Source organism: Tachyglossus aculeatus, chromosome 5 (assembly GCF_015852505.1).
Source record: "Tachyglossus aculeatus isolate mTacAcu1 chromosome 5, mTacAcu1.pri, whole genome shotgun sequence".
Classification (NCBI taxonomy): domain Eukaryota; kingdom Metazoa; phylum Chordata; class Mammalia; order Monotremata; family Tachyglossidae; genus Tachyglossus; species Tachyglossus aculeatus.
In genome coordinates, this window is record NC_052070.1 from 60,527,514 (window position 1) to 60,550,810 (window position 23,297).

Genomic DNA, 23,297 nt, shown 5'->3' on the forward strand with positions numbered 1-23,297 from the left:
CAGAGAACTTGTGTCTTGCTCCTGTTGCACTTTCCCTAGTGCTTATTGTACTTTGAATTCATTGAATACAATTGATTCCATTGGGGTGGATATGCCTCACCCCAAGCCAGGCACAGCACAGACAGGATTCGGGGGCACAGGTGGTTCTGGCCAGGAGGGAAGTGTCTTGGGTTACCCTTACAGAGAAGCAGTGTGGCTCAGTGGAAAGAGCACGGGCTTTGGAGTCAGTGGTCATGGGTTCAAATCCCAGCTCTGCCAATTGTCAGCTGTGTGACTTTGGGCAAGTCACTTCACTTCTTTGAGCCTCAGTTCCCTCATCTGAAAGGCAGCTGTACCTCCCTTTCAATTGGCCTGGAACTTACCTCCCACACCCAGATCCACCAGACCTCAGCTTCGAAACCCACCTTTTCCAGAAATAATAATAATGGTATTTGTTAAGCGCTTACGATGTGTAAAGTACTGTTCTAAGCGCTGGGGAGGTTACAAATTGATCAGGTTGTCCCACGGGGGGCTCACAGTTTTAATCTCCATTTTACAGATGAGGTAACTGAGGCACAGAGAAGTTAAGTGACTTGCCCAAAGTCACACAGCTGACAGTTGGTGCAGCCGGGATTTGAACCCATGAGCTCTGACTCCAAAGCCGTGCTCTTTCCACTGAGCAACGCTGCTTCTCCAAATCCTCTCGGGTCAACACAGTCAATCAGTCATATTTATTAAACACTTACTGTGGACAGAGCACCATATTAAGCACTTTGGGAGAGGGTAATACAGTACAGTCCCCACTCCCAAGGAGCTTGCAATCTAGAGGAGGAGACAGACGTTGAAGTAAATACAGATAGGGGAAATGTCAGGGTATAAGGATACCGAGGTTAAGTGTTTGGGGGCTGAGGGTGGAGTGATTATCTAGTGCTTAAAGGATACAGATCCAGCCACAGGATACAGATAATAATAATAATTATGATATTTGTTAAGCGCTTACTATCAATCAATCAATCAATCGTATTTATTGAGCGCTTACTGTGTGCAGAGCACTGTACTAAGCGCTTGGGAAGTACAAGCCGGCAACACATAGAGACGGTCCCTACCCAACAGTGGGTTCACAATCAATCAATCAATCAATCAATCGTATTTACTGAGCGCTTACTGTGTGCAGAGCACTGTACTAAGCGCTTGGGAAGTACAAGCCGGCAACACTTAGAGACAGTCCCTACCCAACAGCGGGCTCACAGTCTAGAAGGGGGTGACAGAGAACAAAACAAAACATATTAACAAAATAAAATAAATAGAATAGATATGTGCAAGTAAAATAAATAAATAAATAGAGTAATAAATACATACAAACATATATACATATATACAGGTGCTGTGGGGAAGGGAAGGAGGTAAGATGGGGGGATGGAGAAGGCGACGAGGGGGAGAGGAAGGAAGGGGCTCAGTCTGGGAAGGCCTCCTGGAGGAGGTGAGCTCTCAGTAGGGCCTTGAAGGGAGGAAGAGAGCTAGCTTGGCGGTTGTGGGGAGGGGGGGCATTCCAGGCCAGTGGGTGTATGGTGGATGTGTAGCGGGCCAAAAGCGAGTAAAATTGAGGAGCTGGATGTTCCCCAATACTGCAGGTGCCAGATCCAATTTTTCTCCATAAAACCGAGTAACTAAGCAGAAGCCATCATGAGGCCAAAATGAAAGGGTTCTGCTGAAGCGGTAGCAAGCCGAGACTAGATGGCTCCATCTTCACGCCTCCTAAAGATGATTTCTTCCTTTGTCATCGGCAGGCATTGACTGAAAACGTTTGTCTGTGGAGTGTGATTAAACCAATCCAATAATCTGTTTTGAATGCCCAACTCCTCTAAACTTCTTGTGGGCAGGGGTACCATCAACCAACTCCGTTGGAGTGGAGCCTCCCAAGTGTTTTGTACGGGGCAATCCACAAAGTCAGCGAGCGCTCAGTACATACCAAGGATCAATCAATAACCATCGACAATTAAGCAGTATGGCATGGGGTCAGGGCACGGGCCTGGGAGTCAGAAGGTTTGCTGCCATTTGTCTGCTGCATAGGGTTAGGGTACGGGCCTGGGAGTCACAAGGTTTGCTGCCATTTGTCTGCTGCATAGGGTTAGGGTACGGGCTTGGGAGTCACAAGGTTTGCTGCCATTTGTCTGCTGCATGGGGACAGGGCACGGGCCTGGGAGTCACAAGGTTTGCTGCCATTTGTCTGCTGCATGGGGTGAGGGCACGGGCCTGGGAGTCACAAGCTTTGCTGCCATTTGTCTGCTGCATGGGGACAGGGCACAGGCCTGGGAGTCACAAGGTCTGCTGCCATTTGTCAGCTGCATGGGGTTAGGGCATGGGCCTGGGAGTCACAAGGCTTGCTGCCATTTGTCTGCTGCATGGGGATAGGGCATGGGCCTGGGAGTCACAAGGTTTGCTGCCATTTGTCTGCTGCATGGGGTCAGGGCACGGACCTGGGAGTAACAAGGTTTGCTGCCACTTGTCTGCTGCATGGGGTTAGGGCACGGGCCTGGGAGTCACAAGGTTTGCTGCGATTTGTCAGCTGCATGGGGACAGGGCACGGGCCTGGGAGTCACAAGGTTTGCTGTCATTTGTCTGCTGCATGGGGACAGGGCACGGGCCTGGGAGTCACAAGGTTTGCTGCCATTTGTCTGCTGCATGGGGTTAGGGCACGGGCCTGGGAGTCACCAGGTTTGCTGCGATTTGTCTGCTGCATGGGGATAGGGCATGGGCCTGGGAGTCACAAGGTTTGCTGCCATTTGTCTGCTGCATGGGGTCAGGGCACGGACCTGGGAGTAACAAGGTTTGCTGCCACTTGTCTGCTGCATGGGGTTAGGGCACGGGCCTGGGAGTCACAAGGTTTGCTGCGATTTGTCAGCTGCATGGGGACAGGGCACGGGCCTGGGAGTCACAAGGTTTGCTGTCATTTGTCTGCTGCATGGGGACAGGGCACGGGCCTGGGAGTCACAAGATTTGCTGCCATTTGTCTGCTGCATGGGGTTAGGGCACGGGCCTGGGAGTCACCAGGTTTGCTGCGATTTGTCTGCTGCATGGGGATAGGGCACGGGCCTGGGAGTCACAAGGTTTGCTGCCATTTGTCTGCTGCATGGGGATAGGGCACGGGCCTGGGAGTCACAAGGTTTGCTGCCATTTGTCTGCTGCATGGGGATAGGGCACGGGCCTGGGAGTCAGAAGGTTTGCTGCTATTTGTCTGCTTCATGGGGATAGGGCACGGGCCTGGGAGTCAGAAGCTTTGCTGCCACTTGTCTGCTGCATGGGGTTAGGGCACGGGCCTGGGAGTCACCAGGTTTGCTGCGATTTGTCTGCTGCATGGGGATAGGGCATGGGCCTGGGAGTCACAAGGTTTGCTGCCATTTGTCTGCTACATGGGGTTAGGGCACGGGCCTGGGAGTCACAAGGTTTGCTGCCATTTGTCTGCTTCATGGGGATAGGGCATGGGCCAGGGAGTCAGAAGGTTTGCTGCCATTTGTCTGCTTCATGGGGATAGGGCACGGGCCTCGGAGTCAGAAGGTTTGCTGCCACTTGTCTGCCGCATGGGGATAGGGCATGGGCCTGGGAGTCACAAGATTTGCTGCCATTTGCCTGCTGCATGGGGTTAGGGCACGGGCCTGGAAGTCACAAGGTTTGCTGCCATTTGTCTGCTGCATAGGGACAGGGCACGGGCCTGGGAGTCACAAGGTTTGCTGCCATTTGTCTGCTGCATGGGGTTAGGGCACGGGCCAGGTAGTCACAAGGTTTGCTGCCATTTGTCTTCTACGTGGGGTCAGGGCACAGGCCTGGGAGTCGCAAGGTTTGCTGCCATTTGTCTGCTGCATGGGGACAGGGCACGGGCCTGGGAGTCACAAGGTTTGCTGCCATTTGTCTGCTGCATAGGGATAGGGCATAGGCCTGGGAGTCACAAGGTTTGCTGCTATTTGTCTGCTGCATTGGGATAGGGCATGGGCCTGGGAGTCACCAGGTTTGCTGCCACTTGTCTGCTGCATGGGGACAGGGCACGGGCCTGGGTGTCACAAGGTTTGCTGCCATTTGTCTGCTGCATAGGGTTAGGGAACGGGCCTGGGAGTCACAAGGTTTGCTGCCATTTGTCTGCTGCATGGGGTGAGGGCACAGGCCTGGGAGTCACAAGGTTCGCTGCCATTTGTCTGCTGCATGGGGTTAGGGCATGGGCCTGGGAGTCACAAGGCTTGCTGCCATTTGTCTGCTGCATGGGGTTAGGGCACGGGCCTGGGATTCACAAGGTTTGCTGCCATTTGTCTGCTGCATAGGATTAGGGAATGGGCCTGGGAGTCACAAGGTTTGCTGCCACTTGTCTGCTGCATGGGGTTAGGGCACGGGCCTGGGAGTCACAAGGTTTGCTGCGATTTGTCTGCTGCATGGGGATAGGGCATGGGCCTGGGAGTCACAAGGTTTGCTGCCATTTGTCTGCTGCATGGGGTTAGGGCACGGGCCTGGGAGTCACAAGATTTGCTGCCATTTGTCTGCTGCATGGGGATAGGGCATGGGCCAGGGAGTCAGAAGGTTTGCTGCCATTTGTCTGCTTCATGGGGATAGGGCACGGGCCTGGGAGTCACAAGGTTTGCTGCCATTTGTCTGCTGCATGGGGTTAGGGCACGGGCCTGGGAGTCACCAGGTTTGCTGCGATTTGTCTGCTGCATGGGGATAGGGCACGGGCCTGGGAGTCACAAGGTTTGCTGCCATTTGTCTGCTGCATGGGGATAGGGCACGGGCCTGGGAGTCACAAGGTTTGCTGCCATTTGTCTGCTGCATGGGGATAGGGCACGGGCCTGGGAGTCAGAAGGTTTGCTGCTATTTGTCTGCTTCATGGGGATAGGGCACGGGCCTGGGAGTCAGAAGCTTTGCTGCCACTTGTCTGCTGCATGGGGTTAGGGCACGGGCCTGGGAGTCACCAGGTTTGCTGCGATTTGTCTGCTGCATGGGGATAGGGCATGGGCCTGGGAGTCACAAGGTTTGCTGCCATTTGTCTGCTACATGGGGTTAGGGCACGGGCCTGGGAGTCACAATGTTTGCTGCCATTTGTCTGCTTCATGGGGATAGGGCATGGGCCAGGGAGTCAGAAGGTTTGCTGCCATTTGTCTGCTTCATGGGGATAGGGCACGGGCCTCGGAGTCAGAAGGTTTGCTGCCACTTGTCTGCCGCATGGGGATAGGGCATGGGCCTGGGAGTCACAAGGTTTGCTGCCATTTGCCTGCTGCATGGGGTTAGGGCACGGGCCTGGAAGTCACAAGGTTTGCTGCCATTTGTCTGCTGCATAGGGACAGGGCACGGGCCTGGGAGTCACAAGGTTTGCTGCCATTTGTCTGCTGCATGGGGTTAGGGCACGGGCCAGGTAGTCACAAGGTTTGCTGCCATTTGTCTTCTACGTGGGGTCAGGGCACAGGCCTGGGAGTCGCAAGGTTTGCTGCCATTTGTCTGCTGCATGGGGACAGGGCACGGGCCTGGGAGTCACAAGGTTTGCTGCCATTTGTCTGCTGCATAGGGATAGGGCATTGGCCTGGGAGTCACAAGGTTTGCTGCTATTTGTCTGCTGCATTGGGATAGGGCATGGGCCTGGGAGTCACCAGGTTTGCTGCCACTCGTCTGCTGCATGGGGACAGGGCACGGGCCTGGGAGTCACAAGGTTTGCTGCCATTTGTCTGCTGCATAGGGTTAGGGAACGGGCCTGGGGGTCACAAGGTTTGCTGCCATTTGTCTGCTGCATGGGGTGAGGGCACAGGCCTGGGAGTCAGAAGGTTTGCTGCCATTTGTCAGCTGCATGGGGTTAGGGCATGGGCCTGGGAGTCACAAGGCTTGCTGCCATTTGTCTGCTGCATGGGGTTAGGGCACGGGCCTGGGATTCACAAGGTTTGCTGCCATTTGTCTGCTGCATAGGATTAGGGAATGGGCCTGGGAGTCACAAGGTTTGCTGCCACTTGTCTGCTGCATGGGGTTAGGGCACGGGCCTGGGAGTCACCAGGTTTGCTGCGATTTGTCTGCTGCATGGGGGTAGGGCATGGGCCTGGGAGTCACAAGGTTTGCTGCCATTTGTCTGCTGCATGGGGTCAGGGCACGGACCTGGGAGTAACAAGGTTTGCTGCCACTTGTCTGCTGCATGGGGTTAGGGCACGGGCCTGGGAGTCACAAGGTTTGCTGCCATTTGTCTGCTGCATGGGGATAGGGCACGGGCCTGGGAGTCAGAAGGTTTGCTGCCATTTGTCTGCTTCATGGGGATAGGGCATGGGCCTGGGAGTCACAAGGTTTGCTGCCATTTGTCTGCTGCATGTGGACAGGGCACAGGCCTGGGAGTCACAAGGTTCGCTGCCATTTTTCTGCTGCATGGGGATAGGGCATGGGCCTGGGAGTCACAAGGTTTGCTGCCATTTGTCTGCTGCATGGGGTTAGGGCACGGGCCTGGGAGTCACAAGATTTGCTGCCATTTGTCTGCTGCATGGGGATAGGGCATGGGCCAGGGAGTCAGAAGGTTTGCTGCCATTTGTCTGCTTCATGGGGATAGGGCACGGGCCTGGGAGCCACAAGGTTTGCTACCATTTGTCTGCTGCATGGGGTTAGGGCACGGGCCTGGGAGTCAGAAGGTTTGCTGCCACTTGTCTGCTGCATGGGGATAGGGCATGGGCCTGGGAGTCACAAGGTTTGCTGCCATTTGCCTGCTGCATGGGGTCAGGGCACGGGCCTGGGAGTCACAAGTTTTGCTGCCATTTGTCTGCTGCATGGGGTTAGGGTACGGGCCTGGAAGTCACAAGGTTTGCTGCCATTTGTCTGCTGCATGGGGTCAGGGCACGGGCCTGGGAATCACAAGGTTTGCTGCCATTTGTCTGCTGCATGGGGTTAGGGCACGGGCCTGGGAGTCAGAAGGTTTGCTGCCACTTGTCTGCTGCATGGGGATAGGGCATGGACCTGGGAGTCACAAGGTTTGCTGCCATTTGTCTGCCGCATGGGGTCAGGGCACGGGCCTGGGAGTCACAAGCTTTGCTGCCATTTGTCTGCTGCATGGGGTCAGGGCACGGGCCTGGGAGTCACAAGGTTTGCTGCCATTTGTCTGCTGCATGGGGTCAGGGCACGGGCCTTGGAGTCAGAATGTTTGCTGCGATTTGTCTGCTGCATGGGGATAGGGCATGGGCCTGGGAGTCACCAGGTTTGCTGCCATTTGTCTGCTGCATGGGGTCAGGGTACGGGCCTGGGAGTCACCAGGTTTGCTGCCATTTGTCTGCTGCATGGGGACAGGGCACGCGCCTGGGAGTCAAAAGGTTTGCTGCCATTTGTCTGCTGCATGGGGTTAGGGCCCGGGCCTGGGAGTCACAAGGTTTGCTGCCATTTGTCTGCTGCATTGGGATAATGCATAGGCCTGGGAGTCAACAGGTTTGCTGCTATTTGTCTGCTGCATGGGGACAGGGCACGGGCCTGGGAGTCACAAGGTTTGCTGCCATTTGCTGCATGGGGTTAGGGAACGGGCCTGGGAGTCACAAGGTTTGCTGCCATTTGTCTGCTGCATGGGGACAGGGCACGGGCCTGGGAGTCACAAGCTTTGCTGCCATTTGTCTGCTGCATGGGGACAGGGCACGGGCCTGGGAGTCACAAGGTTTGCTGCCATTTGTCTGCTGCATGGGGACAGGGCACTGGCCTGGGAGTCACAAGGTTTGCTGCCATTTGTCTGCTGCATGTGGACAGGGCACAGGCCTGGGAGTCACAAGGTTCGCTGCCATTTGTCTGCTGCATGGGGATAGAGCATGGGCCTGGGAGTCAGGAGGTTTGCTGCCATTTGTCTGCTGCATGGGTTCAGGGCACGGGCCTGGGAGTCACAAGGTTTGCTGCCATTTGTCTGCTGCATGGGGATAGGGCATGGGCCAGGGAGTCAGAAGGTTTGCTGCCATTTGTCTGCTTCATGGGGATAGGGCACGGGCCTGGGAGTCAGAAGGTTTGCTGCCATTTGTCTGCTGCATGGGGTTAGGGCACGGGCCTCGGAGTCAGAAGGTTTGCTGCCACTTGTCTGCTGCATGGGGATAGGGCATGGGCTGGGAGTCACAAGGTTTGCTGCCATTTGCCTGCTGCATGGGGTCAGGGCACGGGCCTGGGAGTCACAAGGTTTGCTGCCATTTGTCTGCTGCATGAGGTTAGGGTACGGGCCTGGGAGTCACAAGGTTCGCTGCCATTTGTCTGCTGCATGGGGTTTGGGCACGGGCCTGGGAGTCACAAGGTTTGCTGTCATTTGTCTGCTGCATGGGGACAGGGCACGGGCCTGGGAGTCACAAGCTTTGCTGCCATTTGTCTGCTGCATGGGGATAGGGCATGGGCCTGGGAGTCACCAGGTTTGCTGCTATTTGTCTGCTACATGGGGTCAGGGCACAGGCCTGGAAGTCACAAGGTTTGCTGCCATTTGTCTGCTGCATGGGGTCAGGGCACGGGCCTGGGAATCACAAGGTTTGCTGCCATTTGTCTGCTGCATGGGGACAGGGCACGGGCCTGGGAGTCACAAGCTTTGCTGCCATTTGTCTGCCGCATGGGGTCAGGGCACGGGCCTGGGAGTCACAAGGTTTGCTGCCATTTGTCTGCCGCATGGGGTCAGGGCATGGGCCTGGGAGTCACAAGGTTTGCTGCCATTTGTCTGCTGCATGGGGTCAGGGCACGGGCCTGGGAGTCACAAGGTTTGCTGCCATTTGTCTGCTGCATGGGGTCAGGGCACGGGCCTGGGAGTCACAAGGTTTGCTGCCATTTGTCTGCTGCATGGGGTCAGGGCACGGGCCTGGGAGTCAGAAGGTTTGCTGCCATTTGTCTGCTGCATGGGGACAGGGCACGCGCCTGGGAGTCAAAAGGTTTGCTGCCATTTGTCTGCTGCATTGGGATAATGCATAGGCCTGGGAGTCAACGGGTTTGCTGCTATTTGTCTGCTTCATGGGGACAGCGCACGGGCCTGGGAGTCACAAGGTTTGCTGCCATTTGTCTGCTGCATGGGGTTAGGGAACGGGCCTGGGAGTCACAAGGTTTGCTGCCATTTGTCTGCTGCATGGGGACAGGGCACGGGCCTGGGAGTCACAAGGTTTGCTGCCATTTGTCTGCTGCATGGGGACAGGGCATGGGCCTGGGAGTCACAAGGTTTGCTGCCAGTTGTCTGCTGCATGGGGAGAGGGCACTGGCCTGGGAGTCACAAGGTTTGCTGCCATTTGTCTGCTGCATGTGGACAGGGCACAGGCCTGGGAGTCACAAGGTTCGCTGCCATTTTTCTGCTGCATGGGGACAGGGTACGGGCCTGGGAGTCACAAGGTTTGCTGCCATTTGTCTGCTGCGTGGGGATAGGGCACGCGCCTGGGAGTCACAATGTTTGCTGCCATTTGTCTGCTGCATGGGGACAGGGTACGGGCCTGGGAGTCACAATGTTTGCTGCCATTTGTCTGCTGCATGGGGACAGGGTATGGGCCTGGGAGTCACAAGGTTTGCTGCCATTTGTCTGCTGCGTGGGGATAGGGCACGGGCCTTGTAGTCAGAAGGTTTGCTGCCATTTGTCCGGTGCATGGGGTTAGGGCCCGGGCCTGGGAGTCACAAGGATTGCTGCCATTTGTCTGCTGCATGGGGACAGGGCACGGGCCTGGGAGTCACAAGGTTTGCTGCCATTTGTCTGCTGCGTGGGGATAGGGCACGGGCTTGGGAGTCACAAGGTTTGCTTCCATTTGTCTGCTGCATAGGGTTAGGTTACGGGCCTGGGAGTCACAAGGTTTGCTGCCATTTGTCTGCTGCATGGGGTCAGGGTACGGGCCTGGGAGTCACAATGTTTGCTGCCATTTGTCTGCTGCATGGGGACAGGGTACGGGCCTGGGAGTCACAAGGTTTGCTGCCATTTGTCTGCTGCGTGAGGATAGGGCACGGGCCTTGTAGTCAGAAGGTTTGCTGCCATTTGTCCGGTGTATGGGTTAGGGCCCGGGCCTTGGAGTCACAAGGTTTGCTGCCATTTGTCCGCTGTATGGGGACAGGGCACGGGCTTGGGAGTCACAAGGTTTGCTGCCATTTGTCTGCTGCATGGGGACAGGTCACGGGCCTGGGAGTCACAAGGTTTGCTGCCATTTGTCTGCTGCATGGGGTCAGGGCACGGGCCTGGGAGTCACAAGGTTCGCTGCCATTTGTCTGCTGCATGGGGACAGGGCACGGGCCTGGTAGTCACAAGGTTCGCTGCCATTTGTCTGCTGCATGGGGACAGGGCACGGGCCTGGGAGTCACAAGGTTTGCTGCCATTTGTCTGCTGCATGACCTTGGGCGAGTCACTCAACTCCTCTGTGCCTCAGTTCCCTCATCTGCAAAATGGGGATGGAGACTGTGAGCCCCACGTGGGATAGGGAGAGGGTCCAACCCAATTTACTGGTTTCCACCCCAGCTCTTAGACTGGTGCCTGGCACGTGGTAAGTGCCTAGCAAACAAATAATAATAATAATAATAATAATAATAATAATAATAATAATAGCATTTATTCTATTTATTTATTTATTCATTTTACTTGTACATATCTATTCTATTTATTTTATTTTGTTAGTAGGTTTGGTTTTGTTCTCTGTCTCCCCCTTTTAGACTGTGAGCCCACTGTTGGGTAGGGACTGTCTCTATATGTTGGCAACTTGTACTTCCCAAGCGCTTAGTACAGTGCTCTGCACACAGTAAGCGCTCAATAAATACGATTGATGATGATGATGATGACTGGTGCCTGGCACGTGGTAAGTGCCTAGCAAACAAATAATCATAATAATAATAATAATGATAGCATTTATTCTATTTATTTATTTATTTATTTTACTTGTACATAACTATTCTATTTATTTTATTTTGTTAGTAGGTTTGATTTTGTTCTCTTTCTCCCCCTTTTAGACTGTGAGCCCACTGTTGGGTAGGGACTGTCTCTATATGTTGCCAACTTGTACTTCCCAAGCGCTTAGTACAGTGCTCTGCACACAGCAAGCGCTCAATAAATATGATTGATGATGATGATGATGACTGGTGCCTGGCACATGGTAAGTGCCTAGCAAACAAATAAGAATAATAATAATAATAATAATAATGATGGCATTTATTCTATTTATTTATTTTACTTGTACATATCTATCCTATTTATTTTATTTTGTTAGTATGTTTGGTTTTGTTCTCTGTCTCCCCCTTTTAGACTGTGAGCCCACTGTTGGGTAGGGACTGTCTCTATATGTTGCCAACTTGTACTTCCCAAGCGCTTAGTACAGTGCTCTGCACACAGTAAGCGCTCAATAAATACAATTGATTGATTAAGCGCTTACTGTGCTTACTATGTGCCAAACACTGTTCTAAGCACTCGGATAGATGCAAGGTAATCAGGTTGTCCCACGTGGGGCTCATAGTCTTAATCCCCAATTTACAGATGAAGTAACTGCGGCACAGAGATGTGCCTTGCCAACAGACTGTAAACCCATTGGGGGGTAGGGCCGTCTCTATAAATTGCCGATTTGTACTTCCCAAGTGCTTAGTCCAGTGTTCTGCACACAGTAAGCGCTCAATAAATATGATTGAATTAATGAATGAACAAGTGGTGGGAGGATTAGAACCCTCCACCTCTGCCTCCCAAGCCCGGGCTCTTTCCACAGAGCCACACTGCTTCTACCGATCTAGTCATGTTGGAACTACCAGCTCTGTTATACTGTCTTCTCACAAGCATTTAGTACACTGCTCTGCACACAGTAAGTGCTCAATAAATACCATTCATTGATGTCAGCCTAACTGCCACCCGTACCTCTTGGGTATATTTTTCCTTTCCCTTTTAGACTGTGAGCCCACTGTTGGGTAGGGATTGTCTCTATATGTTGCCAACTTGTACTTCCCAATCGCTTAGTACAGTGCTGTGCACACAGTAAGCGCTCAATAAATACGATTGATTGATTGATTGATTTCCTCAGCACACAAGCATGCATGTAGATTTTAATTTATTTGTATATTTATACACCTAAGTATTTATTCAGCATTTCATCCCGGTGTATTTTTACTACTGTGCTTCCTGCTGTATCTTTGTTCTTCCTCCTGCTCCCCCGGTTTGTAAATAATTTCTGTCTGGCCCGCCCCATTAGTTTGTTGTGAGTTTCTTCAGTGCAGGGAACGTGTGCCTGACTTGGGGTCTGCTGTAATCGGTTGATTGATTGGTTGATTGACTGTGAGCCCACTGTTGGGTAGGGACTGTCTCTATATGTTGCCAATTTGTACTTCCCAAGCGCTTAGTACAGTGCTCTGCACATAGTAAGCGCTCAATAAATACGATTGATGATGATGATTGATTAATTGACTGAGAGGCCCGTGCCAGTTGAGAACAGCAGAGGTCGCCCCGCACCTCAAGAAAAGAAGGAAAAAAACAAAAAAAAAATCCACTGCCTCCAGAGGGATGAATATAATAATAATAATAATGGCATTTATTAAGCGCTCACTATGTGCAAAGCATTGTTCTAAGCGCTGGGGAGGTTACAGATTGATCAGGTTGTCCCACGGGGGGCTCACAGTCTTAATCCTCATTTGACAGATGAGGTAACTGAGTCACAGAGAAGTGAAGTGACTAGCCCAAAGTCACACAGCTGACAATTGGCGGAGCTGGGATTTGAACCCATGACCTCTGACTCTGTGAACAGAAATATAGTCTTCCTTGCTGATGATTTTTCCGTTCAGCTGCCTTCCTGCCTTGGCTCAGTCGTTTCCACCTTGTGGGGCACAACTGTCCAAGAGGGAAAACAAAGCTGCAGAGCATTGCCTGGGCTGTGAGGGGTCAGAGTCAGGGGAGAGGGGTGTCCCTTTTATTTCCTCAGGAAATGATGTCATTTCATTTCAAAAACAAAAAGTCTGATAATATCCAAACACAAAAGCAGTCCCCCACATAAAATCATCAAAACCTAGGCCAAGGAAAAGGGGAAGAGTTGGCATTAGAGAAAAGAAAATGCAAATTTGTGAAGTGTTCCATGTTTTTCACCTATGCATTTATCTGTAATTGTATTTATTTACATTGATGTCTGTTCATTTGTATTGATGCCTGTCTCCCCACCTCTAGGCTGTGAACTCATTATGGCCAGGGATTGTCACTCTTTATTGCTGTATTGTAGTTTCCCAAGCACTTAGTATAGTGCTCTGCACACAGTAATAATAATAATAATAATAATAATAATAATAACAATGGCATTTATTAAGCAGTTACTATGTGCAAAGCACTGTTCTAAGCACTGGGGAGGTTACAAGGTGATCAGGTGGTCCAACGGGGGGCTCACAGTCTTAATCCCCATTTTCCAGATGAGGGGAACTGAGGTACAGAGAAATTAAGTGACTTGCCCAAAGTCACACAGCTGGCAATTGGTGGAGCTGGGATTTGAACCCATGACCTCTGACTCCCAAGCCAGGGCTCTTTCCACTGAGCCACACTGCAAGCACTTAAATGAATGAATGAAAGAAAACGGAAAAGGAAGCAAATTTAAAAGGAAAATCAATCGACCAATCGATCATATTTATTGAGCACCTACAATGTGCAGAGCACTGTACTAAGTGCTTGGGAGAGTACAGTATAACAGAGTTGGTAGACATGTTCCCTGCCCACAATGAACTTACAGCCTAGAGGGGGATACAGACAGTAATATAAACAAATAAATTATGGGTATGTACATAATAATAGTGATAATTGTGGTACTTCAGTGCTTACTATGTGCCAGGCACTGTACTAAGCGCTGGGGGTGGGGGCATACAAGCAAATTGGTTTGGACACAGTCTTTGTCCCACGTGGAGCTTACAGTCTCAATCCCCATTTTAGAGATGAAAGAACTGAGGCACAGAGAGGTGAAATGACTTGCTTAAGGTCACACAGCACACGTGGCAGAGCCAGAATTGGAACCCATGACCTTCTGACTCCCAGACCTGTGCTGTATACACTATGCTCTATACACTATACACTCTATATAGTGTACAGACTACTCCATACACTCAATACATGGGCTCTATACACTACATTACTCAGGAGAAGGAGCATGGCTCAGTGGAAAGAACCCGGGCTTTGGAGTCAGAGGTCATGGGTTCCAATCCCAGCTCTGCCAATTGTCAGCTGTGTGACTTTGGGCAAGTCACTAAACTTCTCTGGTCCTCAGTTACCTCATCTGGAAAATGGGGATGAAGACTGTGAGCCCCCCGTGGGACAACCCAATCACCTTGTAACCTCCCCAGCGCCTAGAACAGTATTTTGCACATAGTAAGCGCTTAATAAGTGCCATCATTATTATTATTCATTCATTCAATCAATCATATTTATTGAGCGCTTACTGTGTGCAGAGCACTGTACTACGTGCTTGGGAAGTGCAAGTTTGCAACATATAGAGACGGTCCCTACCCAACAGCGGGCTCAATTACGCCATGCTGCTTCCACATATCTGGCACAAACCCTGTGACACACGGGACTCACAATCTGAGACGGAAGAAGAAGTGAGTGATGAAAAGCTACAGTGGGTCAGAGAGCAGGGCAGAGAGGCTGGACAGGAACGGGGTCCGACATTGGCGCAGGAGGATGATGGGATAAAATTGAGGAATATTCAGTGTCCCAGAACAGCCATGCTGGAGAATTCTGGGCTACAATTGAATTTATCCCATGATGAGTCACAATGTGGTATAACGGACCAAGGGAAAAAGAGAAGGGAGGGTGAGGAAGAGAGAGAAAATGGATAGAAACAGAGATTTCAAATAAAGACACTAAGACTGGATAGAGAAGAAAGACAAATTGGAGATTCCTTCCCTTCCCCACATCACCTGTATATATGTATATATGTGTGTACATATTTATTACTCTATTTATTTATTTATTTTACTTGTACATATCTATTCTATTTATTTTATTTTGTTAGTATGTTTGGTTTTGTTCTCTGTCTCCCCCTTTTAGACTGTGAGCCCACTGTTGGGTAGGGACTGTCTCTATATGTTGCCAACTTGTACTTCCCAAGTGCTTAGTACAGTGCTGTGCACACAGTAAGCACTCAATAAATATGATTGATTGATTGATTGATTGATTGATTGAGAGACAGAAAAGAGAGAGTGGAGAGCAACAGAGTAGACAGAAAGAGGCTTCAGAGATAGAGAGAATGGATAGAAAAAGAGAGGAGAGAGAAGCTGAAAGAGCTTCGAATAGATGAAAAAGGAGAGAGTCAAGGGAGAGAAAGTAAGACAAATGGACAGAGGCAGAAAACGATTTCAGCTAGAGAAAGATGATTCAGAAATAAGAGATTCTTTTCCATGAGAGAAAGAGAAGGGGAAGAACAGAGCTGGAGTAGGAAAGATGGTCTCCTTCAAGAGGTCTTCCCTGATTGGGTCTGCATTTCCTTTTCTCCCACTCCTTTCTGCATCACCCTGATTTAAAAATAATTATATAGGAATAACAGTATTGGTTAAGCTCTTATAATAATTGTGGTATTTGTTAAGAGCTTAGTATGTGCCAGGCACTGTACTAAGCGGTGGGGTGGATATAAGCAAATCAGATTGGACACAGTTCCTGTCCCACATTGGGTTCACAATCTTAATTCCCATTTTACAGATGAGGTAACTGAGGCACAGATAAGTAAAGTGACTTGCTCAAGGCCACACAGCAGACAAGTGGCAGAGCTGGGATTAGAACCCATGACCTTCTGACTCTCAGGCCTGTGCCCTATCCACTATACCATGCTGCTTCCCAAACAAAGGACATTTGGGTGGGGGGGTCAGGGTAGATTCAATATCAAACAAGGAGATACTAAGGGGTTGACTCATCATGATTCAGCCCACAAGAGAAAAGCCCAGGACCACTTACAAGTGTTTGTATGACAAAGAGTTAACCCAGGTTGTGGATTGGGGGTTGGCATGGGCTTGGGGACGTTTTCTTGAATGGGCCAGAATGAGCGGGCTGCCATTTTGGAAAGGGACTGCTCCTTTACTTGGGCCGGCCTGTTTGAGAGATCACTCGGTGTTCTTGCCAAAAGGTCGTCTACGTCAATCAATCAGTGGTATTTATCGAGTGCTTACTATACGCAGAGCATTGTACTAAGTGCTTGGGAGAGTATGCATTCATTCATTCAATCGTATTTATTGAGCACTTACTGTGTGCTGTACTATGTGTGCTGTGTACTGTGTGCTGTACTGTGCTGTACTCACCACTGTACTAAGTGCTTGGGAAGTACAAGTCGGCAACATATAGAGACGGTCCCTACCCAACAACGGGCTCACAGTCTAGAAGGGGGAGACAGACAACAAAACAACACATGTGGGCAGGTGTCAAGTCCTCAGAACAAATAGAATTAAAGCGAAATGCACATCATTAACAAAATAAATAGAATAGTAAATATGTTCGAGTAAAATATAGAGTAATAAATCTGTACAAACATATACAGGTGCTGTGGGGAGGGGAAGGAGGTAAGGCGGGGGGGATGGGGAGGAGGAGAGGAAAAAGGGGGCTCAGTCTGGGAAGGCCTCTTGGAGGAGGTGAGCTCTCAGTAGAGCTTTGAAGGGAGAAAGAGAGCTAGCCTGGCGGATGTGTGGAGGGAAGGAAGGCATTGCAGGCCCGGGGGAGGATGTGGGCCGGGGGTCGATGGCGGGACAGGCGAGAACGAGGTACAGTGAGGAGATTAGCAGCAGAGGAGCGGAGGGTGTGGGCTGGGCTATTGAAGGAGAGAAGGGAGGTGAGGTAGGAGGGGGTGAGGTGATGGAGAGCACTTACGTGTATATGTACACTTCTGTAATTCTATTTATATTTGATGCATGTTGCCATCATTATATTGGGTTCACAATCTTAATTCCCATTTTACAGAGGAGGTAACTGAGGCACAGAGAAGTAAAGTGACTTGCCCAGGGCCACACAGCAGACAAGTGGCAGATAGAACCCAGGACCTTCTAACTCGGAGGCCTGTGCCCTATCTGCTGCACCATGCTGCTTCCCAAACAAAAATCACTGATGCCAGGAGTCCTTCCCAGATTGAGCCCCTCTTTTCCTCTGCTTCTTCTCCCCTCCCCATTGCCCCGACTCCCTCCCTCTGCTCTACCCCCCTCCCCTCCCCACAGCACTTGCGTATATATGTACATGTTTATTATTCTATTTATTGTATTAATGATGTGCATATATCTATAATTCTATTTATTTATTTTGATGCTATTGATGCCTGTCTACTTGTTTTGTTTTCTGTCTCCCCCCTTCTAGAGTGTGAGGCCTTTGTTGGATAGGGATTGTCACTATCTGTGACCAGATTGTACTTTCAAAGCACTTAATACAGTGCTCTCCCCCTCTCCATCCCCCCCACCTTACCTCCTTCCCCTCCCCACAGCACCTGTATATATGCATATATGTTGTACGCATTTATTACTCTATTTATTTTATTTGTACATATTTATTCTATTTATTTTATTTTGTTAATATGTTTTGTTTTGTTGTCTGTTTCCCCCTTCTAGACTGTGAGCCCGCTGTTGGGTAGGGACCATCTCTATATGTTGCCAACTTGTACTTCCCAAGTGCTTAGTACAGTGCTGTGCACACAGTAAGCGCTCAATAAATACGATGGAATGAATGAATGCTCTGCACACAGTAAGCGCTCAATAAATGCGATTGAATGAATGAATAAATACTTGTATTGATGTCTGTCTCCCCGCCTCTAGACTGTGAGCCCTTTGTGGGCAGAGATTGTCTCTTTGTATTGCTTTATTGTACTTTCCAAGCACTTAATACAGTGCTCTGCACACAGTAAGTGCTCAATTAAGTTGGGTTGTAATGCTGCTGGCTAGGGACTCCTCGGAGCATTCATTATTAGTCAATTAATCAATTGTACTTATTGACATGCAAATCCATGAAGCTTACCGTATTTTTAGACTTCTCCAGGAGGCCTTCCCGACTAAGCCCTCATTTCCCTAACTTCTTTTCTGCCCTTGCACTTGAACTTTTACTCTTTAAGCACTTGGTAGTCACCCCACCCACAGCCTCTCAGCACTCACGTACACATCCACAGTATTCATTCATTCATTTAATCGTATTTATTGAGCACTTACTACGTGCAGAGCACTGTACTAAGCGCTTGGGAAGTACAAGTCGACAACAGAGACGGTCCCTACCCAACATCGGGCTCACAGTCAAGAAGGGGGAGACAGACAACAAAGCAAAACATGTAGACAGATGTCAAAACTGTCAGAATAAATAGAATTACTGCTATGTGCACATCACTAAAAAAATTGAGTAGTAAATATGTACAAGTAAAATAAATAGAATGATAAATCTGTACAAATATACACAAGTGCTTGGGGAAGGGAACGGGGTAGGGCAGGAGGGGGGATGGGGAGGAGGAGAGCAAAAATGGGGCTCAGTCTGGGAAGGCCTCCTGGAGGAGGTGAGCTCTCAGTAGGGCTTTGAAGGCAGGAAGAGTGCTAGCTTGGCAGATGCGTGGAGGGAGGGCATTCCAGGCCAGGGAAAGAACGAGGGCCGGGGGTCGAAGGCAGAACAGGCGAGAACGAGGCACAGTGAGGAGGTTAGCGGCGGCAGAGGAGCGGAGGGTGCAGGCTGGGCTGTAGGAGAGAAGGAAGGTGAGGTAGGAGGGGGCGAGGTGATGGAGAGCCTTGAAACTGAGATTGAGGAATTTTTGCTTGATCCATAGGTTGACAGGCAACCACTGGATAATTTTGAGAAAGGGAGTAACATGCCCACAGCGTTTCCGTACAAAGATAATCCGGGCAGCAGAGTGAAGTATAGACCAAAGCGGGGAGAGACAGGAGGAAGGGAGATCAGAGAGTAGGCTGATGCATTAATCCAGTCGGGAAAGGATGAGAGGGGAACACACCTGTGCCTTGCCTGGAGCTTGCAGGATAGGGGAGCCCGTGAAAGCCAAGGTATATTTTAATGCCTGCCTCCCCTTCTAGACTGCAAACTCCTCCTGGATAGGGAACAACCCTATTGATTCTGTTGTATTCTCTAAAGCACTTAGTCCAGTGGTCTGTACACAGTAGCACTCAGTAAATACTATTGATGGATTGAGTGCTTTCCATGAACAGAGCACTAAAGTGCTTGGGAAAAGTACAAGGGATTCAGCCTCAAGGATCTTGTCATCTAATAGGGGAGACAGGCACTAAAATAAATTATAAGTAGGAGGAAGCAGCTCACATGGCCTAGTGGCAAGAGCACGGGCCTATGGAGAGAGGATGTGGGTTCTAATCCCGGCTCTGCCACTTGTCTGCTGTGTGACCCTGGGCAAGTGATTAAATTTCTCTGGGTCTTAGTTACCACATCTGTGAAATGGGGATTAAGATTGTGAGCCCCATGAGGGACAGGGACTGTGTCCAGCCTGATTACCTTGTATCTACCTCAGTGCTTAGAACAGTGCTTGGCACATAGTAAGCACTTAGCAAATATTATTATTATTATTATTATTATCAACAAGCCAAAGGGTTTTGTACGCTCCCAAAGGGCTCAATAAATGCCAGTGATTAATTGGTTGATTGATTTAAAATATGCACTTATGTACAGCAGGGGTGGGGTAGGGTTTTGGGAATGCCAATGAGTAGAAATTTGAGGTGATGCCAATAGAAATATTATGTTCCTACACTGAGCCCCATGTGGGACATGGAGTGCACCAAACCCAACTTAATACAGTGCATGGCACACAATAAGCGCTTAACAAATGCCAGAATTATTACTGTTATTATCATTATTATTATGGGGTGCAGTGAATACCTAAACCTTTAGTGGGTGAGAACTCAGAGTGCACAGAAGAAATGACTGAGTGTCAAGCACAGGAACCCACTGAAAGCCCTGCATTGATCTAAGCCCTAGGGAAAATTCAAGAGAAGCTCAAGACCCATTCCTTACCCTCCAGGAGCTTCCACTCTCAAAGGACAGGCAGGCACAACAAAAGTAATTACAAAGAGTGATAGAATAAAGAAGCAGATGTTCAGCTAAATGCACCTATATACATAAGTGCTGAGGATATATATAAATACATACATAAGTGTTAAAGATACTTTCGGGCTTGGAACCAATTTATGTGATATCGTCACCTGGATTTATTTTAATTTCTGTTTCCTTCTCTAGTCTGTAAGCTCCTTGTGGACAGTGATCATGACTACCTACTCTGTGGTACCTACTCTCCCAAGCACTTAGTACAGTGCTGTGCACACCATAAGCATTCAGTAAGTACCATCGATTGATGGATCCTGGCCCAAAGCCTCCATCCTTCTCCAGCTTCATTTCTGTCAGAAGCAGTGTGGCCTAATGGAAAGAGCACGGGCTTGGTAGGCAGAGGACCTGGGTTCTAATTACGGCTCTGCTACGTACCCGCTGTGTGACTTTGGGCAAGTCATTCATCTTCTCTTGCCTCAGTTCCCTCATCTGCAAAATGGGGGCTCATTACCTCTTGTCCCTTCTACTAAGATGGTGAGCTCCCTGTGGGACCTGATTAACTCGGATCCACCCTGGCACTTAGTACAGTGCTTAGCACATAGTAAACACTTAACAAGTAAACCTATTATTATGTCACCAGTCTCTAAATTGATCTTGCTGAGAAGTGATCATGACAGGAGTGGGACATTATTCATTCATTCAATCCTAGTTATTGAGCACTTATGGTGTGCAGAGCACTGTACTAAGTGCTTGGAAAGTACAATATGAGAAGCAGTGTGGCTTAGTGGAAAGGGCATGGGCTTGGGAGTTAGAGGTCAGTCATAGTTCTAATCCTGGCTCTACCACTTATCAGCTGTGTGACTTTGGGCAAGTCTCTTAACTTCTCTGTGCCTCAGTTACCTCATCTGTAAAATGGGGACTAAGACTGTTGAGCCCTGTGTGGGACAATCTGATTACCTTGTATCCCCCCCAGCGCTTAGAACAGTGCTTGGCACACAGTAAGCGCTTAACAAATGCCATTAATATTATTATTATTAACCATTCTGCACACAGTAAGCACTCAATAATACCATTAATTGATTGATTGATTGATGCAATTTTAGTAGGGCTTTGCAGATGGGATGAGTGGTGATCTGCCAGGTTTGAGCCAGAAGAGAGTTCCAGGGAGGAAGGAGGGAGTGAGCTAGGGATCCATGGTCAGTAAGATCAGAGATGCAGGCACAGTAAGTAGGTGGGTGGTAATCAATCAATCAATCAATTGTATTTATTGAGCACTTACTGTGTGCAGAGCACTGTACTAAGCGCTTGGGAAGTACAAGTCGGCAACACATAGAGACAGTCCCTACCCAACAGTGGGCTCACAGTCTAGAAGGGGGAGACAGAGAACAGAACCAAACATATTAACAAAATAAAATAAATAGAATAGATATGTACAAGTAAAATAAATAAATAAATAGAGTAATAAATATGCACAAACATATATACATATATACAGGTAAAGGAGTGGTAAAGTGGTAAAGTGGTAAAGGAGTGAAGTGTGCAGGCTGGGCTGTAGTGGGAGAGGAGCGAGATCCCAAGGAATATCACAGCTTGTGGCTTTTTTATGGTATTTACTAAGCATTCACTATGTGCCAGGCACTGTACCAAGTGCTGGGGAGGATACAAGCTAATTCATTCAATCATATTTATTAAGCGCTTACTGTGTGCAGAGCACTGTACTAAGCGCTTGGGAAGTACAAGTTGGCAACATATAGAGACGGTCCTTACCCAACAGCGGGCTCACAGTCTAGAAGAGCGGGCTCACAGTCTAGAAGTCAAATTGGACAAGGTCCATGTCCCGAATGGGGCTCACAGCCTCAATCTCCATTTTACACATGAGGTAACTGAGGCTCAGAGAAGTTGTGACTTGCCTAAAGTCACACAGAAGACAAGCGGGGGAATCAGGATTAGAACCCGGGTCCTTCTGACTCCCAAGCCCATTCAGGCAAGATTCTGGGAATGGAAACCTTGGAGCATAAGAGCGAGCTCATTTTTCTAGATAGCATCTGGCTAGACCAATAGACCACTTTCCGTCATTGCGGAGGCCCTGGTTACTGGTTGACCTGGTCGTACCAGTTCCCCCCTGCCATGATAAGCCTGTCTGCATGGAGACGCTGATGGGAACCAGAAGGGTTAGAAAGCCACATGAATGTTGTGCTGCTGCTCTCTAAAAGATCGTGTTGTCTCCCCTAAGAACTAAATAAATAAAGCCGGGAGGGGAGGACTGTTTAACTTTGGAAATAAGTAGCTTGGCTGGCACAACGAGATGTTTGAAGCCATCGGACGGTCCGACCCAACATAAATCACATTAGTAATAGTTTTCATTGAGCACCAACTATGTGTAGGGCACTGTCCTGAGGTGAAGAAAAAATAATGGCATTCAGATACTCTCTTACTATAACCCAGCCCACGCACTTCGCTCCTCTAATTCTAACCTTCTTTCTGTACCGATCTCGTCTATCTTGCCGCAGGCCACTCGCCCACGTCCTATCTTTGGCCTAGAACACCCTTCCTCCTCATTTCCAACAAACAATTACTCTCCCCACTTTCAAAGCTTTATTGAAGATACATCTACTCCAAGAGGCCCTCCTTTCCTCTTCTCCCCCTCCCTTCTGCATTGCCCTGACTTGCTCCCTTTATTCATCCCTCCTCCCAGTCCCACAGCACTTAGGTACATATCTTGTCTTGTCCTATGCTGTCGAGTCGTTTCTGACCATAGCAACTCCACGGATACATCTCTCTCAGAACGCCCCACCTCCACCTGCAATCATTCTGGTAGCATATCTGTAGAGTTTTCTTGGTAAAAATCTGGAAGTGGTTTACCATTGCCTCCTTCTGTGCAGTAACCTTGAATCTCTGCCCTCTACTCTCTCCCCTGTACAGGTGAGTTTTGATTTATAGCAGATTGCCTTCCACTCGCTAGCCACTGCCCAAGCTAGGAATGGAATGGATATGCCTCTGCTTGACTCTCCCTCCCATAGTCGAGACTGGTAGAGTACTGGAAACTCTCCAGGTGCGAGCCTGAGAGGAGATGAACATATTTATAATTTATTTATTTACATTAATGTCTGTTTCCTCCTTTAGACTGTAAGCTCGTTATATGAAGGGTATATGATAATATAACTATATGGCTATCGATACATTGTACTCTCCCAAGCACTTAGTACAGTGCTCTGCACACAAATAGTGCTCAATAAATATGATTGGCTGACTGACACTGTCCCTGCCCTACACAAGGATCACAGATCTTGGAGCTTAGAAAAGAGAAGGAAATTGTAGATAGGAAGCAGACAATGGGAACCCTTAAATAACTGTGGTGATAATTGTGGCATTTGTTAAGTGCTTGCTATGTGCCATGAACTGTTCTGAGCTGAGG

General features: G+C 49.3%; 1 non-coding gene across 1 annotated transcript; it reads right to left on the reverse strand.

The window, feature by feature from the left end:
- Positions 1 to 22,814: 22,814 nt before the first annotated feature.
- On the reverse strand, positions 22,815 to 22,952 carry LOC119928969. Its single transcript, XR_005451114.1, has one exon. It is a non-coding gene; the product is annotated as a small nucleolar RNA SNORA7 (small nucleolar RNA).
- Between the last annotated feature and the right edge of the window lie 345 nt (positions 22,953 to 23,297).